General features: G+C 46.6%; 1 long non-coding RNA gene across 2 annotated transcripts; it reads right to left on the bottom strand.

The window, feature by feature from the left end:
- Window positions 1–24,660, bottom strand: LOC111092183. 2 transcript variants are annotated; one of them, XR_005377379.1, is made up of 5 exons: window positions 24,582–24,660; window positions 20,429–20,642; window positions 18,060–18,133; window positions 4,141–4,194; window positions 1–1,121 (listed from the first exon to the last, which is right to left on the bottom strand). It is a non-coding gene; the product is annotated as an uncharacterized LOC111092183 (long non-coding RNA). The 2 variants fall into 2 exon arrangements; XR_005377380.1 differs by lacking the exon at window positions 1–1,121 and adding an exon at window positions 3,707–3,849 and having other exon boundaries at window positions 3,945–4,194.
- Window positions 24,661–27,199: the final 2,539 nt, after the last annotated feature.

The raw sequence follows: 27,199 nt of genomic DNA, 5'->3' as shown, positions 1-27,199 counted from the left end.
AATGAAAAGCAATTGTTCCAATTAATAGTATTGAATGTTATTCGTCAAAAGTGTCAAAACAGCTCTGTGGCTGCATTAGTAACCCATTCTCTTGTCAGAGCTCTGGGTAATTCCCCTGGGATAGGGTGGGGAAATGGTAGGGTGTGGGGGCTTTGGGGGAAAGGTCAAAGTCTGAGAGGGCATTTATGTGCAAGTGTGCTCGTGTGTAAGCTCATGTGCTGGTGACCTCTGTGCCCGGATGAGTGTGCGTGCGGGCACATGTAGGGTATGTATACAGATCCAAACTGTCCCGAGTGTGCATATTTATATGTACTTATGTGTCCATATGCTTGAGTGTGCCTGAGGAAGTGACTGGGCACGCAGTGTGCATATGGCAGCGGGGTGTGCACCTGCGTGTTGCCAAGCATATATATGTAAATATGTGCAAGGGCCACATGTGCCCACGGATGTGTGCATATGGGAATTTGTGTGCGTGTGCCCACAAGTATTTAGATAGTTATGCACTCAAGTGTGTGTGTGGACGCACACTGTGACTTTGTGGCTGGGTTGCTGTCCGAGGGAATGCGTTGTGAGCGTGCATGGGTATGCACATTTGGCTACATCTATATGTATTGTAAATGTCTGCCTGAATCAGGGCAGGAGGTGAAGGGCGCTTGCTGCCTCCACCGTTTAAGAGAAGACTCATCAGTTTCCATCCTTACGCCACAATTAGTGTTTTGGCTTGTCTCTGGGATCATTCAAAAGCAGTTCCCACGGGGTCAGAGGCCTTTTCCATCATGTTCACAGCCGTATTCTCAGGACCTAGAAGACAGCCTGGCCCATGACATACACTGATTGACTAGATTAATAAGTAGATGGAGAATGGATAGACGAATGGACAGATGGACGGATGGACAGGACAGACAGCTGTAGGCTCCTGGTTCTTTCAGGCCTCCCGCTCGTGTGGCTGGGCTCCCCAGTCTTCTCGGTATGAATTCCAAGCCCCTCTGGCTTTCAGCTTCAGCCCCCTAGGGCATCCTTGGAAAGCTCCATACTGGGCAGGTAGCTGGCTCAGAAGGTTCACAGGCTGCCAGAAACAGCCAGGGCTAAGAACAGGAGGGGCAGGGACTTCTTTAGAGAAGCTGGAAAAAAAAAAAAATATGCTAAGCTTGCCTAGCCAGACAGGCTCAAGATGACGCAACCAAGATGGGCCCTTCAGGGCTTGTATACCCTCAAGCCAGGATTCCCACATCTGTCCTGTGTCCCTTGCCTGCAGCCACTAGGTCCTGACACTAGCTCAGACCTGTTTTTCTCTGTCTCTGATTTTCTTCCTGCCCCTGACCCTTTCCACAGCATGGGGAAGCCAGTTCCCACCTCTGTCCCGATGCTGGTGCAGCTCATCATCATCCCATTGCCACGGACAGGAAGACAAAGGCAATCTACAAATGGCTTCCTATCTCCAGTGTCCTCACCTTCCAGACTTCCCTGGGCCTTGGCTCTCTCTGGAGCTGACAAGACCCAGAGCAGGCCACCTTGTGCGGCAGTCCTTCCTGCCTATCATTTTGAGCTTTGGTGGGGGTTAGTCTGGTCCACCTGCTGTCAGGGCCTGCCCCCTAGTGGCTGACTCTGGCCCATGCACCACCCCCACCCCAGGGCACCAACTCGGAGCAGGGTGCCCCCCTCAGTCAGCCTCAGCCAAAAAGAATCCCCGAGTCCTTGCAAAGGCTCTACAGCGGCCTGTGAAAAATAATAAAAGGAAACGTCGCTAAAGTGGACTAGAAAGGCTAGAAGGGGAGGCCGGAAGGGGTAGCCATTCCACTCCGCATCAATTACAGGAAGAATGATCAGTTACAGACCCCAGAAGAGGACTCTCAACAGGAAAGAACCATCAGTGACAGGCCCCACCAGGGAAAGATGTAATTGCACCCCTACAAGAGATCGACCACCCCAGCCACTCAGCCAGCCAGAGACTGCCATCACCCCGACCTGCTTTGCTCCAGTGGACTTCCCTCCAAACAACCCTTCCCAACTTCCTCCTTCTTCTCCATAAAATAATGTTCCTCCTCTTTGTTGGACTTGCCTATGGTTTTTGCCATAGCTTGCACGTCCCTGATTGTAATTCTCTGCTATTGGCGAATAAACCCATTTTTGCTAGTAAAATGATTTCCATCTTTCAAGTTAACAGGTCCCATTTGTCCCTTTCCAGATGCAGCCACAGCAGTGCCAGCTCCCCCCACCCAGATGCACACGATGGAGGCCTGGCTGCCCCGAGTCTGCATTGCCCTCGACACCCCCCCACCCCCCAAGGGCTATCTGGGCGAGCGGTTATCCATCAGGATAGTGATTAAGCACGAAGAGGAAGTGTTAGGATGTGATCCCTGAACTCGCCAGGCTCATAAAGACAATAGCTGGGACGGCGGCGAGAGGCACCAGGCGTCCTGTCTATTTTGGGGAGGCCCTGGGCATGGCTGCCCAGCACCGAGGGCATCCTGGGGCTCGTTAATCCGTGTGGGAGTGACGGAGACAGGATAGAGGGTCCGGGAGGCCTTCCGCCAGCCGTTTCCTCCCAGCCCGCCAGGCCTGCTCCACACTCCGCTCAGGGAGCCCCCGGCCCCGGCCTCTGGAGACCCAGCCTTGCCAGCTCTCTGTGGTAGACCGAACCACCCTCCCCTGCTTTCAAAGGCTTTTACTGAGAGATTAGAGGGCCCGGCCTTTCTGGGATCCACTCTTTGTTTTCTCCCTGAGGGAGGCAAAGGAAGAAGTAAAACACCATCAGCCCCATCCAGGCTGAGGCAATGGAGACTACCTTGAAATATCCCTCTGGTGCTTGGTTCCCACGGCCTGGCCCCCTTTGAGCCCAGAAGTAGCAAAAGGTTAATTGCTGGGACCTTCGGCTCCACAATGGGCTGGAGCCAGAGAGCCAAGCATTAAATATGCAATTGTTAAAAATCCCTCTCCCCCCTTCTCCTGCTCTCCCAGGGGTTAAACAGTCTGGAGCTGAAACTGACCGCAGCATAATACCCCAGAAACCGGCAAACTCTGTTCAACATGCAGTACCAGGCATGGCCCCCTTTCCTGGTCCCTGGCTGCAAGTCAACACACCCAGACGATAGGGTTGGAAAGCATTGCTTGTGACAGCTTTAGGGCCACAGAGACTCGGTGTACACATCAGGCACATGGTTCCTAGCACCCAAACCCCACTCCATCCAGCCTGACAGGGACAGGAGATTGGTCCTGTGGGTCAGCAGACATGGACCCTCCCTGCAGATGTTGCTTGGGTCACGTCACTGCACTGATTCTTCATTTCTCAACAGGAAGACAGGAGCCGTGATGGCCCATTCTCAGACTAGAACTTGATAGGCTCCTCCTGAGGATTGAATAGACCATTGCTTGTGAAACCTTTAGCACACTGAGGCCATCGTGGGACTGGCTGATAGTAACTGTTGGGTAAACCAGCTGTTGTCACTGTTTATTGTAGTATTTTTACTTCCCTCTTAAGGTATTTTAAAGCTAAAATAAAAGAATAGAGATAAGATTTGTGCTATTTTTTTCTTTAAAATGTTTCCAATAATGTAAGCCAAAGGTGGCCCCGTGCCTTCTTCAGCTGTGCCGGCCTCCAGGCCTGAGCACAAGGGTAAGAAGCCAATGGCTAGCAGGTAACCAGCCACTTAGCAACTTTTAAGGAATGTGGCATTTTCTAACATAATAAAAAGTTCTGGTGCTTTCCCTTTTCACTTGGGCTATGTATCTCAGTGTTAAGTTTTTGCAAACCCAACTTACTTGCTCTTAGGAACATAGCACCCAGGGAAGACCTGATGGCAGGTGGCCACTCAGATTTTCAGAAAAAGGAAGACTTTACCAGCTGCTTTTCTGGAATCATATCAAAAGCAAACATTGAGGTCAGAAAAGATGAGTTGTGTTTTCCTCAGGAGGGACCATCTCTGGCCCTTGGGTGAACAGATTACCTCATCTTTGTCCTTCAGCACCGAAGGGATGCCTCTTGGGGGGGCAGAGGTACCAAGAACCATGGGCTCCTCTGTCATCCTCTCCTCTCTGTGCCAGCAGACCCTGTGTTTGGCAGGGCCAGCAGGGCAGGGGGCGGCTTGCTGAGGAGCAGCAGAGATTAAATCATGCAAGAGACTCATCTGGACTCAAGCCTACCTCTGGGTGGCCTTGCACAAACACTGGCATCCCTTTGAGCTTCCATGTCCATGTCTGCAAAACAAAGATAATAATGCTAACCTCAAAATTCTGGGAGAAAGAGTCTATGCAGCAATTTGGGTGAAAATCCCTACAGTGTAATTAGTGTTTAGGACGTATTTGTTGAAGCTCTTCCTTATCACTGTGCAGTTTTTGCCTGGGGAGGGGGGCAAAAAAAAACAAAAAAAAAAACATGGCATTAACTAGATCTGCTATTGCTTATTGCCCAAGAGGAGCACAGGCCCAAGGAGGCAGAGATCCACTTCTGACCACCCGTGCAGGCCTGTGGCTGTGGTGTGTGTAGGACCTCTGTTCTGCAGATCTTTCAAGAGCCCAGGTAGTCAAGAGCATAACTGGCAGCTGATCCACACAAAGCAAGGTGCTCTGAGCAAGAGGGTGAAGCCTCAGAACCTCAAATCTTTGGACAACGCCAAAATGATAAAGGCCTGACCATCACTACCTGAGAAGAGGAATCCCTGACCCTTTGCAGCCTGTATGTGAGTGCCTGCACGGGCATGTGTGCATGAGGACCTGTGTGCATTCACATGCACGTACTTGGGCACTTATGGATGCACATTTCCTCCTTCGGGTTTCTATTTGAGTGCATGTGTTCTGTGTACCCATACTTCCTGGGTGTGCATGCACAGGGAATGGGGATATATATATGCACGCGCACACACACACGTCAGCATGAAGTTTGTGTGCCTACTTTGAGGTTTGCTGCCTGCGTGCAAGTGTGGGGTTACACTTATGAATAAGTGAACGCGGGGCTGCGCATTCCTGTGGATGCCACTCTGGCTGCAGGTGAATGAAAGTGCAAGCGTGCGCATGTGTGCTTGTGTGTATTTTTAGGAACAGAAAGTACAAATAAACAGCATAAACAAGATGGTTGGGAGGAGGGGGGCTTTAAATACTTAGGAAGACAAACAACCCCCACAAGGACTTTGGAAAGCACTCATTAGGTACAAATAATGTATATGCTAATTACAAATTACTCTTTTCTGCTCATTAAAGCAGAACTGCTACACTTTATTAGTTCAGTTCTGGGCACTCTGCACACTCGAAAATAATAAAAATGGCTTTGGGGTCAGGAAGATGCCTGCACAGGGCTCAGGGAGCCATCTCAGGCTATGTGAATGGTCACCCGGACCAGGGGCCAGGGCACGGATGTTGACTTCTGTTTGTCCCCTCCACCCATGTTCAATCAGTCATCAGATTCACTCAAGTCTACCTCCCTCCCTCCATCTCCACTGACCCCGCACTGGGGTGGGCCCCCATCCCTCCTCTGACAGCCCCCATCTCCAGCTGACTCCAATCCATCCCTTGAGATGCCACCCACTCCACTCCCACCTTAAAATCCCCCACTGTTTTGCCATCACCAATGAGTAAAGCTCCAGCCCCATCACTTGTCCACCTGCGATCTGGCCCCTGAGTGCCTCTGCAGCCTCGCTCCCTGCACTTGACACCCATGAATATGGAGTGACTCCCAGATGGTTCCCTGAGCCCATCCTCCACCTCATTGAGCAGGTCTTCCTCTCTATCCCAGCCCCCCTGGCCAGCTCTGCACGGTGGGCTTGCCCTTACTCTTGTAAACCCCAACCCCAGGGACTTCTCCTTATCTTCCTCTGCGTTTTGCATCCAAGCACGTGTTTGAATCTTTGCTGTCCATCTCCCGAACTAGACTGCAGGCAGCGGCTTTGTTCTGTTGACTGCTATGTGTATGTGCAGAGCCTAGGACAGTTTCTGGCACATAGTAGACGTTCATTTAATATGTGCTGAGTGAAAACTTAATGCCCTTACTATGCTGCTTGACCCTCCACCTCACTGTAGCTGATAAGAGCTGCTTCGCCCCCTGGGGACCTAGGGTTTTCATTATGATTAAATACTAGCTTGAGCTCCGCATCCTGTATTCTGAGGATGTCCATCTCCTCCCCCAGGACCACTGCTTTGTGATAACTTCCAGGTCTATTAATCAATCCTGATCTTTTCAGAGTGGAGCAGTGTGAACTCAGGTGCACCACCTAGGGGCTGAGAGGTAAAACAACTCTCAGAAACAGAAGGCACCAGAAGCAGCCTCCTTGGTGGCCAGCAGGACGCCATGGCAGCAGTCATCATGCCCAACACACTTCCATCTGAGGATGATGAGTCAGAAGAGGCTCTCAGTCTCAGCTTTGGCGATATGTCCAGAACCAGTCCCTGTCACACATTCTAGGTCCCCGGCAAAAGTCCAGGCTCTGCTCCCCACAGCTATCCTACTTTTGTTTTCCCTTTGTGCTCTTTCTACCCAACTGACTACTGCCTGTCCATCTGATTCAATCAAAGAAGTTCTCACATGGGACCTGGAAAGTCAAATCACTTTGTTCCTCCAGAAGCTTAACAGTCCTATGTGAATATTTATTCAACCTCTTCCTCCTAGGTTTCTAGTTTCAGATACTCAGAAGTATGGACTTGGTGAAACCACAATTTTCTGCTTACAACCTTTTCCAAAGCCACTGGTCATACCCTCACTTCAAATCTTTCTAACAAATGTATGCACTCATGTTCCTCTTCCCAGAGATATTCTTCACAATAACTTCATATCCCTCCCTATAACACAGAAGAAGTTCTCAACTTTTAAGAGTCAACATCCTTTACCAATATCCAAATATTTCACCTATCTGGAAATGATACAATTATATGTTAGGTTAGCCTCATTCAAGGCACATCAGGACTTTTTCAAAACAATTTTTAACCCATCAATTTCTCTATCCTAAGCTCCAACCCAGGCTTTTTCCTGAAAATCTGGAACATCTAGAGGGAAGATGATACCACCTTTCCACTCCTTCTCAACTCAGGAGTCTTAAGAATTCTTGGAGTTTCCTAAAGAGCTAAAATCTGAACAGGAAGATATAGCAAAGAACACATGAGAAAGAAAAGCAGTTGTCAAATCAATATAAGGAAAAGGGGGGGTGTTGCTAAATGGACCCAACTTTGAGGGGTTTGCAAGGTTATGTGCATAAATGAATGGCAGGGAATTTCTCTGTAAGGAGTGCAGCTGAAGTCTGTCCAAATATGACAAAAAGAAGATCCAGACAAATGGAGAGATATACCATGTTCATAGATAGGAAGACAATAATCTGAAGATGGCAATTGTCTCCAAAAGCAATCAATCTATAAATTCCGTGAAAAATCTACCAAAATAAATAAATAGTGACGTACTACAAGTTGATCCCCAGTTCATAAAGATGAGCAAAGAACAAAGAATAGCCATGATAATTTTGAAGAACAAGGAGGAAAAGAAGGAAGAGAATGGGGGTGGAAGGAATAATTTCCTCTACTAGATAAAAATAATTATTCTTACAACTCAATAATAAAAACACTCAGCTTTAAAATTGGCAAAGGATTTGAATCCAGATTCAAACACAATAACCAATAAACCCGCGAAAAAATACTCAAAACTCATTATTTGTCATAGAAATGCAAATCCAAACCACAGTGAGATATCACTTCTCACCCACTAGGATGACTATAATCAAAAAAAGGAAAATTCATGGGTACTGATGAGGATGCGGAAAAGTTGAAATCCTGGTGGGAATTACTGGTGGGAATAAAATGGTGCATCCAATTAAAAAATAATGCCATAGTTCCTCAACAAGTTAAATGTAGAATACCATATGACCCAGCAATTCCATTCCTAGGTATATGGTCAAGAAAATTGAAAATATATATTCATAAAAAAATAGACAGTACACAAAAATTCATAACACCATTATTCATAATAGCTAAAAAAGTGAAAAAAAACAAGTGTCCATCAATTAATAAATGGATAAACAAATTATAGTATATCCATACAATAGAATGTTATTCAGCCATAAAAAGCAGTGTGGTACTATTACATGCGATAACATGGACAAACCTTGAAAACATTACATCACATGTATAAAATATCCAGAATAGGAAAATCTATTAACAGAACGTAGATTAGTGGTGGCTGAAGGTTGGGTAGGAGGGGGGTTGGATGGGATGAGGAGTTTGAAGATGATTCTTATGAATATGAGGTTTCTTTCCAGGGTGATAAAAAATGCCCTAAAACTAATTGTGAAGTTATGATTGCACAAAAGACACCACATAGTACACTTTGAAAAGATGAACTTTATGGTGTGTTAATTATAATCTCGGTTTTTGAAAACAGTAACTATAAAGTTTCAGTAACTAAACCATGCAGTGCTGGTATAGGGAAAAACAAAGCAAAGAAAGAACCCTGAAGCTTACCTCCATGTAAAGGAACTTGGTATAGGACAGAGTTGACATCACAGATCAGTGGAGAAGGAGATCCCTGGGTGGCTCAGTGGTTTAGTGCCTGCCTTTGGCCCAGGGCGTGATCCTGGAGACCCGGAATCAAGTCCCACATCGGGCTCCCTGCATGGAGCCTGCTTGTCCCTCTGCCTGTGTCTCTGCCTCTCTCTCTCTCTCTCTCTCTCTCTCTCTCTGTCTGTGTGTGTGTGTGTGTCTCATGAATAAATAAATAAAATCTTAAAAAAAAAACAGATCAGTGGAGAAATGCTTTAATCAGTAAGTGGTACTGTACCACTGCCTCTCTATATGAAAAGTAAAATAAAATTTAATCCCACAGCATGCCACTTACACACATGAATTTCAAATAAATTGAAGAACTTAAGTGTAAAAATTAACTGTCAAACTTTCAAAAGAAAATACAGCAAAAAAAAAAAAAAAACCCTTTATAGCATTATGATAGCGAGATTTTCAAACAAGACCAAAAAGCACAAACCTAAATAAGAAAAATGGATAGTGTTCTATAATAAAATTTAAATTTTTGGAAGAACATACAACATCATAAATAAAGTAAGAGGGTAGCACATAATCAACAAAGGCTTGGTTTCTGGAATGCTTAAGAACACCTAAAATTAATTTTCAAAGTCAATCAAACAATACAAACAATGTAAAAACGTGCAAGGATAGGAACTAGCAATTTACAGAAAACACCAATGACAAATGTGAAAAATCCTCAAAATCACTAGCAATTGGGGAAACACAAATTAAAACAATGAGGCATCACTTCTCACTCTTCATATTTTAAGTATTTCTAAGTTTGCAAGGAGGATGTGAGGAAATGAAAATTCTGATAAACTCTTGGAGGAAGCATAAGTTGATATAACCATTGTAAAAAGAATCTGCCAGTGTGCTCAGCTATTCCCACTGTAGATCTGTACCTTGCAGGGGAGAAAAAACACAAATGTACAGGGACCCATGACTGCAGATGCTCTTTGCAGCACTTTTTGTAATAGTGAAACCCTGGACATAACCAAAGTCAGGGAAATGGATAAGGAAAGGATAGAAGATAGCTAAAGTTCAGTGTAGAAGTTCAAATGAATGACTTAGGCCTCTGTGGATGAATGTGGATACATCTCAAAGATATGACATGCATTAAAACTTTTCAAAATTATATGTGATATGATTTATAAAAATTTTAAATATCCAGAACACTCTGCCACTTGTGGATACAGATTTATGTTTCCATTTTTAAAACACGAAAAAGATATACACCAATTTCAGTTGGTAATTACCACGGAGTTAAAAGCTGGGGAGAAAAGAATGAGTTGTAACATTTTATCTCTCAGCTAATCCATCCAAATATGGCAAAAAGCTAATGTTTGCTAAATCTGGGTGGTAGGTAAATGAGTGTGTGGTCTGTCATTGTCTATGATTTTCTGTCTATTTTAAATAGTTCACAATTTAAAAAAAAGAAGAAGAAAAGAAAAGCTGTATCAGGGGCCTTGAGATTGGAGTCAGGAGACCAGTCATGAATCCATTGTAGTGATGCGGGGAGGAAGAGGCGGGGGCATAGACTGAGATGGTTTCAGGAGGCGTGTGCAAAGCGGTCAGAGTTGAGGGGGTGGTGGGAGATTTAGCAGGTAGGATTGAGAGACACTGGTGACCAATTAGATAATGTGGGGATGAGAAAGAGATCAAAATGCCATATGAGTTTCAGCTAGGGCCCTGGATGAACCACTGGCGTGGTAGCCATTGACTGGGTCGGGAAGCAGGAAGGAAGGGATTGACTTGGGCAAAATAATCAAGTGTGAAGGATATGTCTGTTTCAAGAGATCAGGCCAATAGATGGACCTCTTGTCTAGTGATCAGAACCAAGACTTGGTGGTTCTTGGGATGTGGTTGGTAAATGAAGCCCTGGGGCTGCGCATATGGTGGATATATATTTGGGGCATCCCCAAAATATAAGGTCTTAGACTGAGAGTGAAGAGGCCTAAAACTGTGACAGAGAAGAGACCCGAAAGGTAAAAGGATAATACAGTACAGGGCCCCAAGAACCAAGAAAAATGGGGGTTTCCAAAAATGCACGCAAAGGTCAGTGCCATCTGGCACTCTGCCAGGTGAAATCAAGTCCCAAAATTTCCAGTGGGTGTAACAAAACAGAGGTCACCGCTGACCTGGGAGAAGGGACCAAATTGTGGAGGAATCGCTGTAAGTGGGGGAGCCACATCAGCAAGTGTAGACGCTTACTCCGAAGGCTGACTGCCCGGGACCAAATCCTACAGTACTGTGTGCCTCTGGACACATTACCTAACTTCCCTGTTTTAATTAGGTGTCAACTCCCCCAGTATTAATGTGTCCTAGGGTCATTGTGAGGACTAAATAAATCAGTACTAGGTGAGTTAGCAGATTCACTCTATATTGTCACTATTTTTGACAACAGTCACTATATATACAGCACAATTATTAACAAAATATGGTTGAAACGGGGAAAGAGCTAGGGTAGAAGCTAGAAGTGGCATGGAGCAAAGTGACGGTGGATGGCTGAAAGATGCTGAATGTGTTTAGGAGCTGATGGAAAATCAGTGGGAAGAAGTTTGGAGATTTGGAGAAGTTGATGGAGAGGGTTACCTGGGAAGCCCGGGGTTGGGGTCCAGAGCATAACTAGCAGGACGAGTTTCATGTTGGAGGCAGTAAATTTCTTCCACTAGGGCAGGAAGACACGTGGGTGTAGTCAGAGATATGCTTGAAGGTGGGCAGGCAGGGCGAAGAACAGGAGGTTCAGAGCACATCCTTCCTCTGACTGCTTCTAGGTTTTCAGTGACCCAGTACATGCGGTTGCCTATTCATTGTGAAGAAGAGACTGGACACCTGAAGACACTAGATACCCAAGGACAGGGGCACCTGGGAGAACAGGAGAGAACCAAATAGAGGGGCAGGTTTCTGGACAGAGTGGGAGCCCAGGGTAGGCTGGAGACCAGGAACTTGCCAGGCACCAAGCCCAGGCATTCCAGCATCCAAGCAACATTGGAGGTTTCCTGTGTCCTACCCAGAATTTTCTGCCATCTGATAACTGAGGAGTTACAGGAGCGGGCTAGACTCAGACGACCTGGTATATGCCAGCTAGGTGGCCCCAAGGAGGTCAGCTGGGTCCGGACCCAGAGCTGGCAGTCAGTGGTAAGGAGGGGACATGGATGCAGGGCAGGTGAGCAAGACCTAGAACCAAGGCACAAGACCAGCTCCCAGTCCTCGCAAGGCCAACTTGACTCTGAGCCCCACAGCGATGAGCTGGGGAAGCTGAGTGGTCTATCCTGCTGCGAGTCAGGGCGAAAGCACTCATTTACCTGTCTTAGAATCTACCAGAGAGCTGGTTAAACATACAGATTTCCCTCTCTCGGAGCCTTAAGATTTCAAATCAATAAATCAAAAATGGGAAACCTGCATTCAGACTCACACCAAAGTTTGAAAAATCACTGCTCCAAGTACTGGGGCCAACCTCATCCTGCTGGTGGTTGTCCGAAGACTCAGCTTATGTAGAAGCTGGGTCCCAGACAGGGTCTGACAGATGCACCTCTTTCCAAAGTCCTGGAGGATGCAGGGGGCTGGTCGAGACGCACGGCATCCTCCGAGATATTGAGGGGTTAAGAAAAGTGCTGGGAACCTGCATACTTTTATTACATTATAGGGATGTTATTGCATTATAAATAATGCCACAGGATGCATTATTTATACATTTAATATCGGGCTTGCTTATAAGTCAGATCTCTTCACTTTTAGATAAATACTCTGTCTGCAACCCACCTCCAGCAGCCGGCGCAGACGGAGAGTGCAGAGTGTGCTCCTGCTCTCGCAGACAGCGGAGGGAGGGCAGACACATGTCAGAGACAGCAAAAGCCCTGTGATGGGAAGCAGATAATGTCTTTATGAAAACTAACAGATGGCTCTTTTGAAAGCCCTTTCAGTTCTCCTCTGTTCTGATAAGAGCGGGTAAGCAAGATGCACTGAAGGGAGCTTTATGGGTTTGTACTTATTGTCCTAAGAGCCCCGAGAGTAGGAGACAGGGAGGCCCAGAGCAGCGGGCGGGGTGCGGGGGGAGAAGGCGGGAAGGATGCCTGGCTCCCTGCGTGCTGCTGGCGTGGAGCGGGCCACTGAACCGGCCTGTCCGCTCGATTGCAAAATCGAAGCAACACTAGCTGCTCTCGCTTGTTCGTTCGAATGTCCGTGCACATTCCCCGCAACGGCTTTCCCTGAGCTCCATGCTGTCCTGTCTGGAGCAAAGCCCTCACCTCTAACTCTGAGGCCTTCTCCCTAATTTTCTCTCCATCCCAGAAGCTCTTGTGTATTTGGATGGAGGATGCTAGTTTGGCGACAGTGTTTCCTAAACTCTTCCGTCTTACACCTTCCAAAACTTGAAGTCATTCACTTGGAACTATACACACTCAAGCACACTCACACATACACACGTACACGGGTGTGTCAATTGGTGGAATTCAAGTAAGTCTGTAGTGTCATTAATGGTAACCTGAAATGTCTCCTGGTTTTGCTTGGTCATTGTTCTAGACTCTGCAAGACACCTGTCATTGGGAAAGATGTACGAGAACGGGGCTTACCTCAGAGAGGCTCCACTTCTTTTTTTTTTTAATAAATAAAATAAATAAAATTTTTCATGAGAGACACAGAGAGAGAGAGAGAGAGAGAGAGAGGTAGAGACATAGGCAGAGGGAGAAGCAGGCTCCATGCAGGGAGCCCTGATGTAAGACTCGATCCCGGGTCTCCAGGATCAGGCCCTGGGCTGAAGGCAGTGCTAAACCACTGAGATACCTGGGCTTCCCAAGAGGCTCCACTTTTGCCTCTACATTTGCTACAGACTTTTTGGGGTCCCCAGCAGCCAGCATGTGTCCATGACTGAATAGGTGTACAGACCATGAGAAGCGAGGAAGAGAGAAAAAGAGGGAAGAGAAAGAGGGAAAGAGGAAGGAAAAAGAGACGGATGGACAGAAGGAAGGATGCAGTCAGTCATGGGAAGGGGGCAAGGAGATGAAAAGCAGCTGCCATGGAAGCAAGAGCACGAGGCCTGGAAGCAGAGAAGAGGCCTCACCTTGAAGATCTCGACCACCGGCTAGTTGCTGAGAGGGCAGTCCCGAAGTGTGCCCCAGGAGGGGAGGTTGGGAAGGGGCCGCCCTTGGTGACAGCTCCATTAAAGAGCTGCACCCATAATCTAGGCTGACCCCAGAGAACTTCAGGGGCCAGGAAACGGACCGACCTTGCTTAAATCCTGTTATGGGCTGATTGTGTTTGCTCAAAACTCCTATACGGGAATCCTCATCACCAGTCCCTGAGAATGTGACCATATCTGGTGGGAGGGTCTTTAAAGGGGTGATTAAGGATAAACGAAGTCATTAGTCCTAGTCCCATACAACAGTGTCCTCATAAGAAGGGGGATTAGGACAGATACATACAGAGGGAGCAGCACGTGAAGAAGCCAAGAGAGGGCGGCCACCTGCACCCCAAGGAGAGAGATCTTGGAAGAAAACAACCCTGCCAACCCTTTGATCTGGGACTTCCAGCCTCGAGGTGCTGGGAGCAAATAAGTTTCTGTCTTTGAAGCTCCCTGTTCTGTGGTTTGGTTATGACAGCCCTAGCAGACGAATCCAAACCCAGCTGGTCGGCCGAACATACAATTGAGAAGATCCCCAAGGAAGGGGCCTGACAGCCACAAAGCCTGTGCCCAAAGGAACAGTTTTTGGAGAAGGGATCCACACACATGAGCTTGCCCCCCCTCCAGCCTCTGATAATGGAGCAAGGGGGAGAAAGGAGCTAGATGTGGCATCAGGGACAGGAGCACACACTTTGCAATCAGAATGGCCTCAAGTCCCAGCTCTGCTACTGACCTGCTGTGTGACCTTAGACAGGTCACCTCACTGCATCTGTAACACGGAGTCGGTAATGACATCCACATGGGAACATCATGAGGATTCAAACAGCTTAATGAACAGGAACCTCTCATGCCCGGGCTTACTGAGTTGTGGGCGGTGGTGGTGCTATCACTGTAGGTGTTGTTTTGTTTTTCTGATGCCCAAGAGAAAAAGAGCCAAAGAGCACTTGTTCAGATTTTTTAGAGAAAAATGAGCTCATGACTCCCGAGGCCACCACTACTGTGCACTTGGCCACTAGCTCCCTAACCCTGGGGGCTCCCTCAGCTTCTTTGAGTCCTACGGTCTTCACGTACACATGAAGACCAACAACGTGTGCCCCAGCTGCCCCACTGGGGTGCTTCTGGGGAGGGCTTCAGATGCCTGGTTAGCACCTTGCACGCACAGGGAAAGGATCGCCACTGTCCGGCCCCAACCTCTGCACTTGAGATTTGAATCCCAACCTAAGTGGGAGAGACAGAAAGTGCATCTCTCACTGACCTTCTGCAGCGGGGAGCCCAGGCCTTCCCTGCAAGCAGCAGCACAGGCATGCCTCCAGTTGCCCCAGCCCTGGGATCAGAGCCTTCCCTCAGCAAATCATGGCAATAAATATGGTCTGAAGCTACTCCAGCTCTTACAGCCTTAATAAATGGGTTGCCATAGTGGCAAATTCAGACGCAGAGAGCATCTTTTCAATAAAGGCTGAGAGGGTTATTAATAACGTTAATGTAGTGCCTCGTGAAGTCACAGCCTCACGGAACAGGCCTCTCACCCTCCTCCCTGGCCCATCTCGTCCGGGACTGGCCAGCAAGTCTGCCTGGCTGTGGCCGCTGTGGGGTGTGACCCAGGAGAGGCAGAAATGCCAGGCTGGAGCAAGGTGACCGGGGACAGAGCCAGCAGGACCCCTGGCAGGAGTTCACAAGGGAGGATGCTCCCCTGATTTGACCATTCAGTGACCTTCCCAGCACCTGCTTTCTACGGGTGCAGCCACATAGAGAGGCTGAGAGGAGATTCTTTCAAGGTGAACAGACCAGGGCTCAGACCCCAGCTGAGCTTTCCTCCATGCCCCCCTGGCTGTTTTATGTAAAAAGTGCAAAGGCCCGGGCACTCTCCAGTAATGTACCCCAGGCACTCATTTCCCAGAGCACTTGTGGTCATCAGAGCATGCACCGAGCAGCTCAGCTCCCCACCACCTAAGCCTGTGGCAAAGCTGAAGCCTTTCTATTGGGCAGAGCTGAAAAATTCTGAGCAGAAATGACACATGTCACTTCTCGGTCAGGCATGTCTTCATCTGCATTAGACTCTTCAGAATCCTCCTTTCCCTTACAAACACTCAAGACCGTGGGCAGCCCACGGGCCTGGGTCCCAGGATGACTGATGAGCAGGTGCTTCCAGGCCAATCTAGAAGGACACAAGGCCCAGGCAAGTGATAAACCTTGGTTGTTTTAAGAAAGGAGTCACCTACCTACAGAGGGGCCTGAGTGAACAGGCAATGGGCAGGATTTGGACCATGACCCATGGTTTGTTGAACCTTATTTTAAGCCATGAAGTTTTGGTGCTTTGAGTCTGTCCTGACTGATAAGCCCTCATTCCCTTCTGACATCCTATACATTATCATCCACCTTCCCCAAGTACAGTGTAAGCACAGGGAGGTCAGGGATCTCCCGTATCCCCCACTGCACAGAAGTGTCTGGAATAGAGTAGATGCTCAATACGTCTTCTTAAATAAGTAAATGCTGAATCATTAGCTAGGTGTCATAAGTAAGTCGCTTTACCTCCTTGAGCCCCAGTATATTAAGTGTGCAACATATAATAAGTATTCCGTAAATGGTAGCTGACATTTTTTGCCATGTCTGGAACAATAGCCTGCCAAGTCCGATCTTTGCCTGCCTCCAGCTCAGGCTTCTACTCTGTAAAATGGGGACACAGATCCTGAGAGTCCACATTGATTAAAATGGATGTGCACCCAAACATAGAAAGATTACCTCCTGGGAACATGCCCTCTGCATCAGCAACTGGCAAACCACTGTCCATGGCCCAAATCCGTGAGCTGCCACTCATTATTAAAAAAGTTTTATTGAAACACAGCTACACTCATTTGCTTACAGGGCTTCGATAGCTACTTTGACTTTACGGTGACACAGTCGAGTAGCTGCAACAGAAATTGTAGGGTCTGCCAAGCCTAAAATATTTACCATCTGGCCCTTTACAAAAAATGGTGCTGACTTGAGCTCCAAATGACAACAAAATCAAGAAAGACAAAGGCATGTTGTCTTTCTCTACCAAGCTTGTGTTTGCATAACTGGCTCTCTGGATCAAAGTGCAAGGGCTGTCATTTTGATCCGTCAAATTTTATTTTGGAAGACTAAAGCCAGCGTTACCCCTTGAAGAGAGCTTTGGAAGTCCTGCTGCTATCACACAGTAGACTCCATCCTGCCCATCTGTGTCCATCCATAATGGGACAGGGAGGATATCTATCACTTATCTGGCCATTTATTTAGTCATTTGACCAACATTTGCTGATCACCTATTATACTATGGTGAGTAAAACTAACTTTGACCAGTTAGGAAATGGTCCAGGATTCCAACCCAGACTTTGTCATCTCTTTCCACTATATTACGTTGCCTCCCCCTCAGACAATTACAACTCCATCTAACAGGAAGATCCCATCATTCACATTTCTCTACTCTGCCCTCCAGGATATGAACGATGTGGCTCAGTACTCCATTCATCTGTTCACTTGTTCATTCAGTACATAAACGTTATGTTATGTGATTACTCAGTGGGAGTGCCCACGACAGATGCAATTCCTGCCTTCACAGGGCTTGTAGTGCATAGCACATAATAGGTGCTCAACAAATATATGTTGAGTAAACTTATTTCCCAAATGTCCTGATGGAATTTAGATTCACCTGGCCGTGCTGTTTGCCTATCTAGGCATCACTGTGTGGTAGAAAGGCCTGTAGAAGCCACTAGAAGTCAAAGAAGTGCTCTCACCCCTATTACACACCTGTTGCGTGACCTCAGACAAGTCACTTGATCTCACTGAACTTTTTCCTGTGTGCTGTATCAACAATCCGCACAGAAGCCACAGGGATTCCATGAGACTATGTTCAGAAAGTCCTAGGACCAGGCCTGGCATTTAGAAAGTACATAGACATATAGCCAGAGGTCATAATGGCTAGTATCAAATGCCTGGCCAGTGCTACACACAATTCTTGGCACTTTACAAAGCTCACAGCCAGCCTGTGATGCAGGAACTATGATCACCCCAGGGTTACAACCAAGGAAACTAGCAGAGAAAGACTGAGTAACATACTCAAAGTACCACAGACACTAAGTGAGAAGTCAGCCACTAAGTGTCCAATAAATCTTAGCTTGTTACCTCTCTTCCTCCCCAGACCTTCTGAAGAAGAATACTCCCCTCAAGGAACATGCCTTTTGGTTCCAATGGTCCCTGCTTCCTTAAGAGCCTTTCTTGGGGCACCTGGATGGCTCAGCGGTTGAGCATCTGCCTTTGACTCAGGTCGTGATCCTAGGGTCCTGGGATCAAGTCCCACTTTGGGGTCCCTGCAGGGACCCTGTTTCTCCCTCTGCCTATGTCTCTGCCTCTCTCTGTGTCTCTCATGAATAAATAAATAAAATCTTTAAAAAAAAAGAAGAAGAGCCTTTCTTCGTAACCCGCACTAGAGACTCACCAGACCACACAGCCAGCTTCATCACAGCTCCAGCAGTCTCAGGCCCTCGGGTCCTGCTCAGATGTCTGAAGATGCTGTGGGGGCAAAAAGGAGGCAGCCAAGTACTCATGTCTACTCCTCTCGAGTCTCTCAGAGGCCATGGGTGTCTTCACCTGTCAGAAAACCTATAGGATAGCAACTCCTTTCCTGAGTCTTCTGGGAAGACCACTAGCCTGGCCTTGGACATATTTCTAGAATTTGCTCAGTAACTGGAATGTGTTTGTTGAGATCTAGAGTCGTTTGAGTACATCTAGAAGTGCCACCTTTCTTCTAGTGACCTCAGACATTGTGGAATATAGCACCATTTAACTCCACCTCCTCAGCGGGGAATGACCTCTGCATGACAGAGAAGGCCCCAAAGCTGATTCTGGAGCCTCCAATACTGTGTGACATTGGGCCAAACATTTATCTCACTGTGCCTCAGTTTCCCCCCTCTGCATGCAACAGCGCCAACCTAGAAAAAATTACTGATCATAGCAGAGACAGCACCTAGCACAATGCCTGGTGCCCAAAGTAAGCGCTGAATAAATGTAGAGCGCCCATTGAAGTAGATGCCTCTGTTATAACTTACCTCCAGTGACACATAAAAGATCAGAAATAAAGAATAATCACAGTAACAACGGCTATTGTACCTCCACTCTGTGCCGTACACTATTGCTAAGCTTTTCATGGGCCACTTTTCTCTTTTTCTCTTTGTGGCTACCCCAAAAGTTTTCCACCTTTAGGGGTAGCCACAACTGTGGCCCTGCGGGAAATTGCAACACGCCAAGATCACACAGCCAATAGGTCTCAAAGCCAGCATGCAAACCCAGGCCTCTCCTACTCTAGACCCGGAGGGCTAAGCCACCTCTCTCCACCGTTTCATTGACTGGCACCCTCCCAGGGCGCACCCAGACCCATCCCCCTGGGAGCCCAGCATCCCCACAGCTCCCAGGATCCCTCCTGTCCACGCTGGCATCCTCCGATCTCCTTCCTGCCTCCCAAGCTGATGCCCGAGAAGTGACCCACTCCTCGCAGGGCCCCCGCAAAGCCCTCCGCCTGACCCCCACGTAATGAAGGGAATTAATATGGCCAAGCCTCCAGCCCAGCCGAGCGGCTTCCCAGCAGCCCTGGCCAGGCCTCTAATTGATTAGGCCATAAAGCCCGGGCACTAAATTGAAAGGAGCCGCACTAATTCTCTTTTATGTTAAATTTCTGTCTTTCCCCTTTATCGAATCCCGCGCCCAATGTCCCCTTCCCTCCCCATCGCGGGCTTGCTGTGGGCCTGTTTTTTCCGTGCACAGATTAAGTACCTAATCAAAATCTTGTCTCCCCTAATGGCATAAAATTGAAAGATAGATATTGCACTTTACACAGCTGATTAAACACTCGAATGTGGCTAAATGCTTAAAGGGCTTGTTACATTAACTAACTCTGTCATCTGCCCACTGTCTTATAATTGCGTGTGCTGGAGCAGCTTCGGGGGAGGCGTACACAGCAGGACAGCCTTCCAGTCCCTTCCCAGGGGCCTCCTGCACTGTGGCTGAGCCCAGGTTCAGGGAGTCAGAGCCCAGGAGTGGCCACAATGCTCCCATCTGGCATTGGGTGCCAATGACAGGGAGGTCGGATGCCCTCTGTGTGCCTTCCCCTCCCACCGCTTGATAGCCAGGACAGTGAGATCTGGCAGGGGTAGGGGTGGGGCGTGCGGAGACTGACACACACCGAGCTCCCGGATGCTCCTGACACAGTATCTCTGCCGTTAAGTCAGCACAGGATACCCTGGGACCTCAGCCACGTGGCTGGCAGCTGATAGGAGATAGATGATAGATGATAGATAGATGATAGATAATAGATGATAGAAGATAGATAATAGATAACAGATGATAGATAGATGATAGATGGATAATAGATGATAGATAGATAGATAGATAGATAGATAGATAGATAGATAGATAGATCAGGAATTGTCTTACGCAATTAAGGAGGATCACAAGTCCAAATCTGCAGTGTGGGCCAGCAAGACCCAGGAGAGCCAAAAGTGTAGATGGAAGTAAAGGCTGTCTGCTGGGGAATTCCCCCTTGATCACAACAACCAGTCTTTTTGTTCTATTCAGGCCTTCAACTGATTGGATGAGGCCCACCCACATTATGGAGAGCAATTTGGTTTACCCAAAGTTTACCTATTTAAATATTTATCTCAATAAATAAATAAATAGATAGATAGATAGATAGATAGATAGATAGATAGATAGATAGATAGATAGTTTTTCTCAGCCAAAACCCCTTCCAGGCTGACACGGAAAATTAACCATCACACAGGGAGGCAAGACACATGCAGGAAACTGACGTACCTAAGTTCCCACAGCAAAGTAGTGCAGCACTGCGTCTTGAACCCAGTTGCCCTGACCCCCTTGGCTCGCAGCACTGAGGCTCATGTCAGAAGATGAAAGACTGGCAGGACCAAGCTCACTGCTCGGGCTGGCAGGAAGCAGCCTTTTCTGCCACAGCTTCCAGTGCAGGGAAAAGGCATGTCTCAGAAAGGAGTAATCAAACATGGGGGATTTCCTGGCACAGGAGTTAAGGAAGAGTGTACATTTGAGTTGGATCTGATTGGTTCAACCCCAGCCATGTCTGCTCGTCTTTGCAGTGATCTTGGCAAATTTTGTATTCTTTCAATGCTATCATATCTTCATTGTTAAAATAGGGACGCCACCAGGCCTTCAAGGAACATTTATTGAGCACCATCTATATGCCCAGTTCCAAGCAAGGCATGAATATTTCACAGTGACAATGCAGGCTATTCCTGTCTTCACTGAGCTTACAGTAGATAAGAGAGGAAAGGCACAAATCATCCAACCAGTGCACAAATAAGAAAGTGACAAATTATGATAAAGGCAATGAGGACCAAAACTAATCCATGCATAAATAACAGTGACAGTGCCCCTAAGGGCTCCACTATGGAATAACGGTGTGAGGATGGGGGGCTCCTACAGGCAGGGTGACCAGGAGAGCTCCTCAAGGTGACACTAAGCTGAGGGCTGAAGGAGCAGGAGTAGTCACCCACATGGACATCAGGAAAAGGAGTTGTGGCAAAAGACAGCAAGTCCAAGGATTCCAAGGCAGGATAGGGTGTCACTGACCAGTGTGGCTACAGAGTGGGGAGCTAGGAAAGCAGTTTCAGTGTCACCTCTGCGCCCGCCGAGTGTCAACCCCCCAGCACTTGTCATCAATCAGAGCCTGCCTCCTCAACTATAAAATAGGAAACACTACACGGGACCGTGGGGAGGATGCCTGTCCCACCCTTGCCTGGGCAAGGATTGAGCAGAAGCTCAGCCCTGAGAGGGCTTTGAATTCATTCAAACCTGCTCCAGGTGAGGGAAGAATACTTCTTTTTATTTTTTAAGATTGTATTTATTTGTCCACGAGAGACACACAGAGAGAGGCAGAGACATAGGCAGAGGGAGAAGCAGGGTCCCCATGGGGACCCCAGTGTGGGACTTGATCCCAGGACCCTGGGATCATAAGCCAAAGGCAGACACTCAACCACTGAGCCACCTGGGTGCTCCAAGAAGGAACTCTTTATCCCTTCTTCTCTTTCTCTGTCTCTGTGCTTTGACCTCCACTTTTCTCTGCAGTCTGCTTTATCCTCCTCCTTCAGACTGGTTTCTTCCGCTCTATGTGTCTGCCCACCCACCTCCCACCTGCCATGCAATAATTCAAATAAATTAAGATGTCAAGACACCAAATCAGCCTCAGCTGGACGTGAACTTTCAGCCCCAGTGCCTGGCACCACCAACTCCTGTCTCTACACCTCCAAGTTAAACTCTTGAGAGGGCATCCAAGCATCTTCTCACCTGACAACGGACAACCAGGCCTTAGCACGTGTCCCTCAACCCAGTCAATATGGCCAAAAGGAAGAATGGAGCTGTGGGCGCCATGGGCAGCCAACAGGGGAGATCCTTCTGGCAGGGCTTGCAGCCATCCATCTACAGTTGAGTCAGAAAAGACATTGGCCTTCGGCTCCAAGAAAAGACACTCTAGTCCCACTGTATCACATCCCCCAGGCCATCCTCATCCTCCTGCCAACCTGACCAGATACCGGTAAAATACAAGTATCCTCTCCCTTTTAGAGTCAGCCTCCTTACAGGAGCTACACCTGAACCAGCCTCTTGATGGCTCTTAACCATGTATTCCCTTTGGTCCTGTGGGAACCACAGCCCTCTATCCACAGGAACCTCTTCCCTGTGTGTGGAAGCTTCCTCCCTGTCCATGGGAGTGTCCTCCCTGTTTGTAAGAATCCTCTCTGTCCCTGTGGGAACCTCCTTCCTACCTGTGGGAACCTCCTCCCCCTGTCTGTGGGAACCTCCTCCCTATGGGCAGGATCCTTTTCCCTGCCTGTGTGAACCTCTTTCACATCTGTGAGAGCCTCTTGCCTCTGTCTATAGAAGCCTCCTCCCTCTGTCTGTGGAAATCTCTTTCCTATCTGAGGGAACCCCCTCGCTCTGTCTGTGGGAACCTTCCATCCCCACCCTCCAGCAGCCCCTCCTCACTGCAGCCTCTGTGGAAAGCGTTCATCTCCCCAATGGCCTCCTTTAAATAGCTCCATTGAAGGGATTATGGACTCCTCACTAAGTGCTTCACATTAAAGATTCATAGAGGCACAATATATATTTTAATAAGGCAGGTTGTACAATACAGAATTCAACTCTGCACAAAGCACATGGCCAAGAACTGGGGCTAAGCACCTCGGGGATCTGCGAGCACCATGGCTGGGTGCAGAGGAGCATAATGGTTTGGGAACCTCTTCTCCCCACACCCCAGACTCCCCCACCACACCCACCCAACCAGCCACTGACTGAGGAGCCACTCTGAGAGCCTCACACATGTGCATGCACACACACTCACATGCATGTGCATGCATACTGATGCAAACACACAGAATTACATGCATTTAACGCATAACTGCGCATGTGCACACTTGTGCGCACTCACATGCATAGTGCCATACATTGCACACTTAGGCACACACTCCCATACACACCGTAATGCACATACACATGCACAGTCTACATGTGCTCATTTATACACACACTCTCATATACACAGCAACTCACACACATGCACAGTCACACACACGCACACTTATACACACACTCCCACACACACAGTAATGCACACGCACATCCACACACCGTAAGAGTGCAGTTATCCACACTCATCAGACTTACAAGAGAAATGGTACTAATGACTACTGGTGGCAGCCCTTCCAGATGCACTGGCTCATTTATGTTCCTGGTAAAGGGTTCCTACAGCCATTTCACATGGACGAAAACGATCCACAAAACCTTGGCAAGTTCACCTGCCCAAGGTCACACAGTCAATAGTGGCCAAGGCAGCATTTGAACCCAGATCCATCCAACTCCATATTCCATGCTCTCGAGCACAGGAAGCACAGCCTCCTTACAGACAAACCAAGCTCAGGTTTGCTGAGTGTAGCCAGCTTTGAGGTTGGAGATAGAGAGAAGAGGGTCCTTAGTTCTCTACCATCGATGTTTCAGGGCTGCCCTGAGTTCACCTACTTGGTTAGTCTACTCTCCCCACCTCCAGACCTGCCCTGCCCCATCTTTCCTCCCCCCAGGATCCAAGGAAGCTTGACATGAATCGAGGCCATGGGGCCCATGCATTTTAAGGAAGCAGGATCCTTGCACCCCAGAAGTACCCATCATTGAGCTCAAGAGACAAGACGAATCTCCCAAATCCCTGCCTGGTCCTGGAAAGCTGGGCCTCTGCTCATCACACCCTCGAAGGCACCCAAGCAGCCCATGAGCTTCCCCCCACCCCTAGGCAGGTCCTGGAACCCACTCGCTGTCCCTCCTCACCTCAGGAACCACAGACAGAGAAAGCGGAAGGAATCCTCGCTCTCTAGGACCATGGAGCCTGGCTGATCCGGGCTTTACTCCTGGCACAGACTCTAGTTGGCAACAGGATGGGGGAAAGTTATTTACGCTCCAAAGCCATCTTCAGCAGCAGCCCAAGCCTGGAGACCTTTAAATCGGGCAGCCCCTCTCTGATGCATGGGGATCCTACCTCTGCTCACCAGACTGCCTATCGCCCTTGGCTGCACCACCATCATCTGTTACCTGGACTACTGCGCTGGCCTCTGAATAGGCTTCTTACACAGTTTCTGCCCAACCACACAGCCAAAGAGCCTGTATTTGATGGCCTTATTGAGGTATAATTGACATAGGGTAAATTGCACATATTCATATTTAAAATATACAATTTAAGTTTGGACATATGTATACACCCACGAAACCATCATCACAGTCAAGAGAGTGGCCATATCTATCACCTCCAAAAGTTCCCTTACACCCCTTCCTAATCGTCCCTCCAGTCCCTTTCTGCCTCTCCCCTGCCACCATCACTAGGCAACTGCAGATCTACTTTCTGTTGCTATAAATTAGTTTGCACTTTCTAGAGTTTTTTTTACAAATGGAATGATACTGTATTTGCAGTTTTTGTCTGGCCCCTTTCATGCATCGTAACTATTTTAAGAGTCATCCATGTTGTTATGTGTTTCAACAGTTCATTCCATTCTATTGCTGAGTAATACTCCATTCTACGGTGATATCACAATTTGTTTAGCCATTCACTGGCCGACGATACTTCGGATTGCTTCCAATTTGGAACTACATGAATAAACCTGCTATGAACAAGGTGTGTACAAGTCAGTCAAATATCTAGGAGTGGAAGAGCTAGATCTTATGGGAGGTGTATGTTGAGCTTTTGAAGAAATTGCCAGACTGCTTTTTCAAGTATTTGTCCCATTTTCATCAACACCAGCAATGTAAGAGTTTCAGTTCCTCCATAGCCTTGCCAACATTTGGTGTGATCAGTCTTTTTAATTTAGGCACTCAAAGTGGAGTGTGGCCATGGCCCCATATGTTTTTAATTTGCATTTCCGTAATGACTAATCACCTTGAGCATCTTTTCATGTGCTTACTTGCAATCCATTGATCTTTCTTGGTAAAGTTTCTATTCAAATCTTTTGCTAATTTTCTGTTGGGTGTTTGTTTTCTTCATGTAGAATTTTGAGAGTTCTTTATATATCCTGGATGCTAGTCCTTTAGCAGATATATAATTTGCAAAGCTTTTCTTTCCACTTGCAGCTTGTCTTTTCATTCTCTTGACAGTGTCTTTACAAGATGAGACATTTCAAATTTTGAAGTGTAATTTATTCATTTATTCTTTTATGGATCATGCTTTTGGTGTCTTATCTAAGAAACATTTGCCTAACCCAAGATCACAAATACCTTCTCCTGTTTCCCTCTAGAAGTTTTAGAGTTTCGTGTTTTACATTTAGATCCATGATACACTTTAATAAAAGTTTTGTATAAGGTAGATGGGCATAAATCAATATTTATATTTTTTGCAAGTGGATATCCAAATGTTCTAACACCATTTATTAACAAGACTATCCTTTCTCCATTAAATTACCTATACTTTTGGCAAAAAATCAGTTGTCCATATATGCATGAGTCTATATCTGGAATATTTAATTCTGTTACTTTTATATATTTATCTATCTTGATGCCAACACTTTCTAGTTTCATTACTGGAGCTTTATAATACATCTTAAAATCAGGTAGTGTGAATCCCAAATATTGTTCTTTTCAAGGTTATTTTGGCTCCCCAAATCCTTAGCATTTCCATATGAATTTTAGAATCACTGTGTCCATTTTGATCAGCATTGTGTTAAATCTATAGATCACATGGGTGAACATTGACTTCTTAACAATAGTGAGACCCCTGACCCCTAAACAAGGTCCATCACTTTATTTAGATTTTCTTTTATTTCTCTTAGCAGTATTTTGTAGTTCAGTGTATAGATCTTTCACACCATTTATCAGATTTATCCACAAGTACTTCATATTTTTTATTCTATTATAGATGCTATTGCTATGCTAATTTCAATTTATACTTATTCGTTGCTTATACAAATACAGGGATGCCTGTGTGGCTCAGTGGTTGAACATCTGCCTTTGGCTTGGGTCATGATCCCAGGGTCCTAGGATTGAGTCCCACTTCAGGGTCCTCACAGGAAGCTTGTTTCTCCCTCTGCATGGGTATTTGCCTCTTTCTCTGTGTCTCTCATGAATAAATAAACAAAATCTTAAAAAAAAATACAACCGATTTTATATATTGGTTTTTATATCAATATATAAGCCATCATCACATGTCCCCAGTGTTTTATATCTTGTATCCTGCAACCTTACTAAACTCATTTGTTAGTTCTCATAGCTTTTTTATAGATTCCATGGGGTTTTCTATATCAACACGTCATCTGTGAATAAAGATAGTTTTACTCCCTCCTTTCCAATTCAGATACCTTTGATTCTATCTTACCCAATTGTGTTATCCAGAACCCACAGTACAATGTGTAGTAGACTTTAATGACAGCAGACATATTGACATCTTGTGGGAATCATCTGACTCTCTTAGAGTTCTACTATGGACTTTTTGTTAGGTGATGGATGGATGAATGAATTGAGTGCGGCTAGGTTGTCCAGGGGAATCTTCCTAAATTTTCTGGAAGAGCTTATGTAGAATTGGTTTTATTTCCTCCTTAAATGCTTGATTAAATTCACCAGTGAAGCCATCTGGGCCTGGAGTCTTCTTTGTGGAAAGATTTTTAAGTACAAATGCAATGTCTTTAATAGATACAGGGCTATTCAAATTTCATTGATTTCTCTATATTGTTTTTCCGTTTTTTTTAATTTCATTGATTTCCACTCTGAACTTTATTATTTCTTTTCATCTACTTACTGTGAATTAAATTTACTCTTTTTTTTCTAGCTTCGTAAGGTAGAAACCAAGGTCTTTGGTTTGAGAAGTTTCTTCTTTTCTAATATAGACACTTGGTCCTATAAGTATCCCCCTAAGTACTTCTTTAGCATCATTACACAAATTTACATACATCGTTTTAATGTTCACTTTGTTAAAAATACTTTCTTACTTCATTCTTTGACCCATGGTTTATTTAGAAGTGTGGTATTTAGTTTTCAAATATTTGGGGATATTCCGGAGATCTTTCTGTCATGTGTTTCTAATCAAATTCTACT

The sequence above is a fragment of the Canis lupus genome, chromosome 24 (genome assembly GCF_011100685.1).
Source record: "Canis lupus familiaris isolate Mischka breed German Shepherd chromosome 24, alternate assembly UU_Cfam_GSD_1.0, whole genome shotgun sequence".
Classification (NCBI taxonomy): Eukaryota; Metazoa; Chordata; class Mammalia; order Carnivora; family Canidae; genus Canis; species Canis lupus.
Note: the sequence above shows the minus strand (reverse complement) of the source record. Positions and strands in the feature narration are given on the sequence as shown.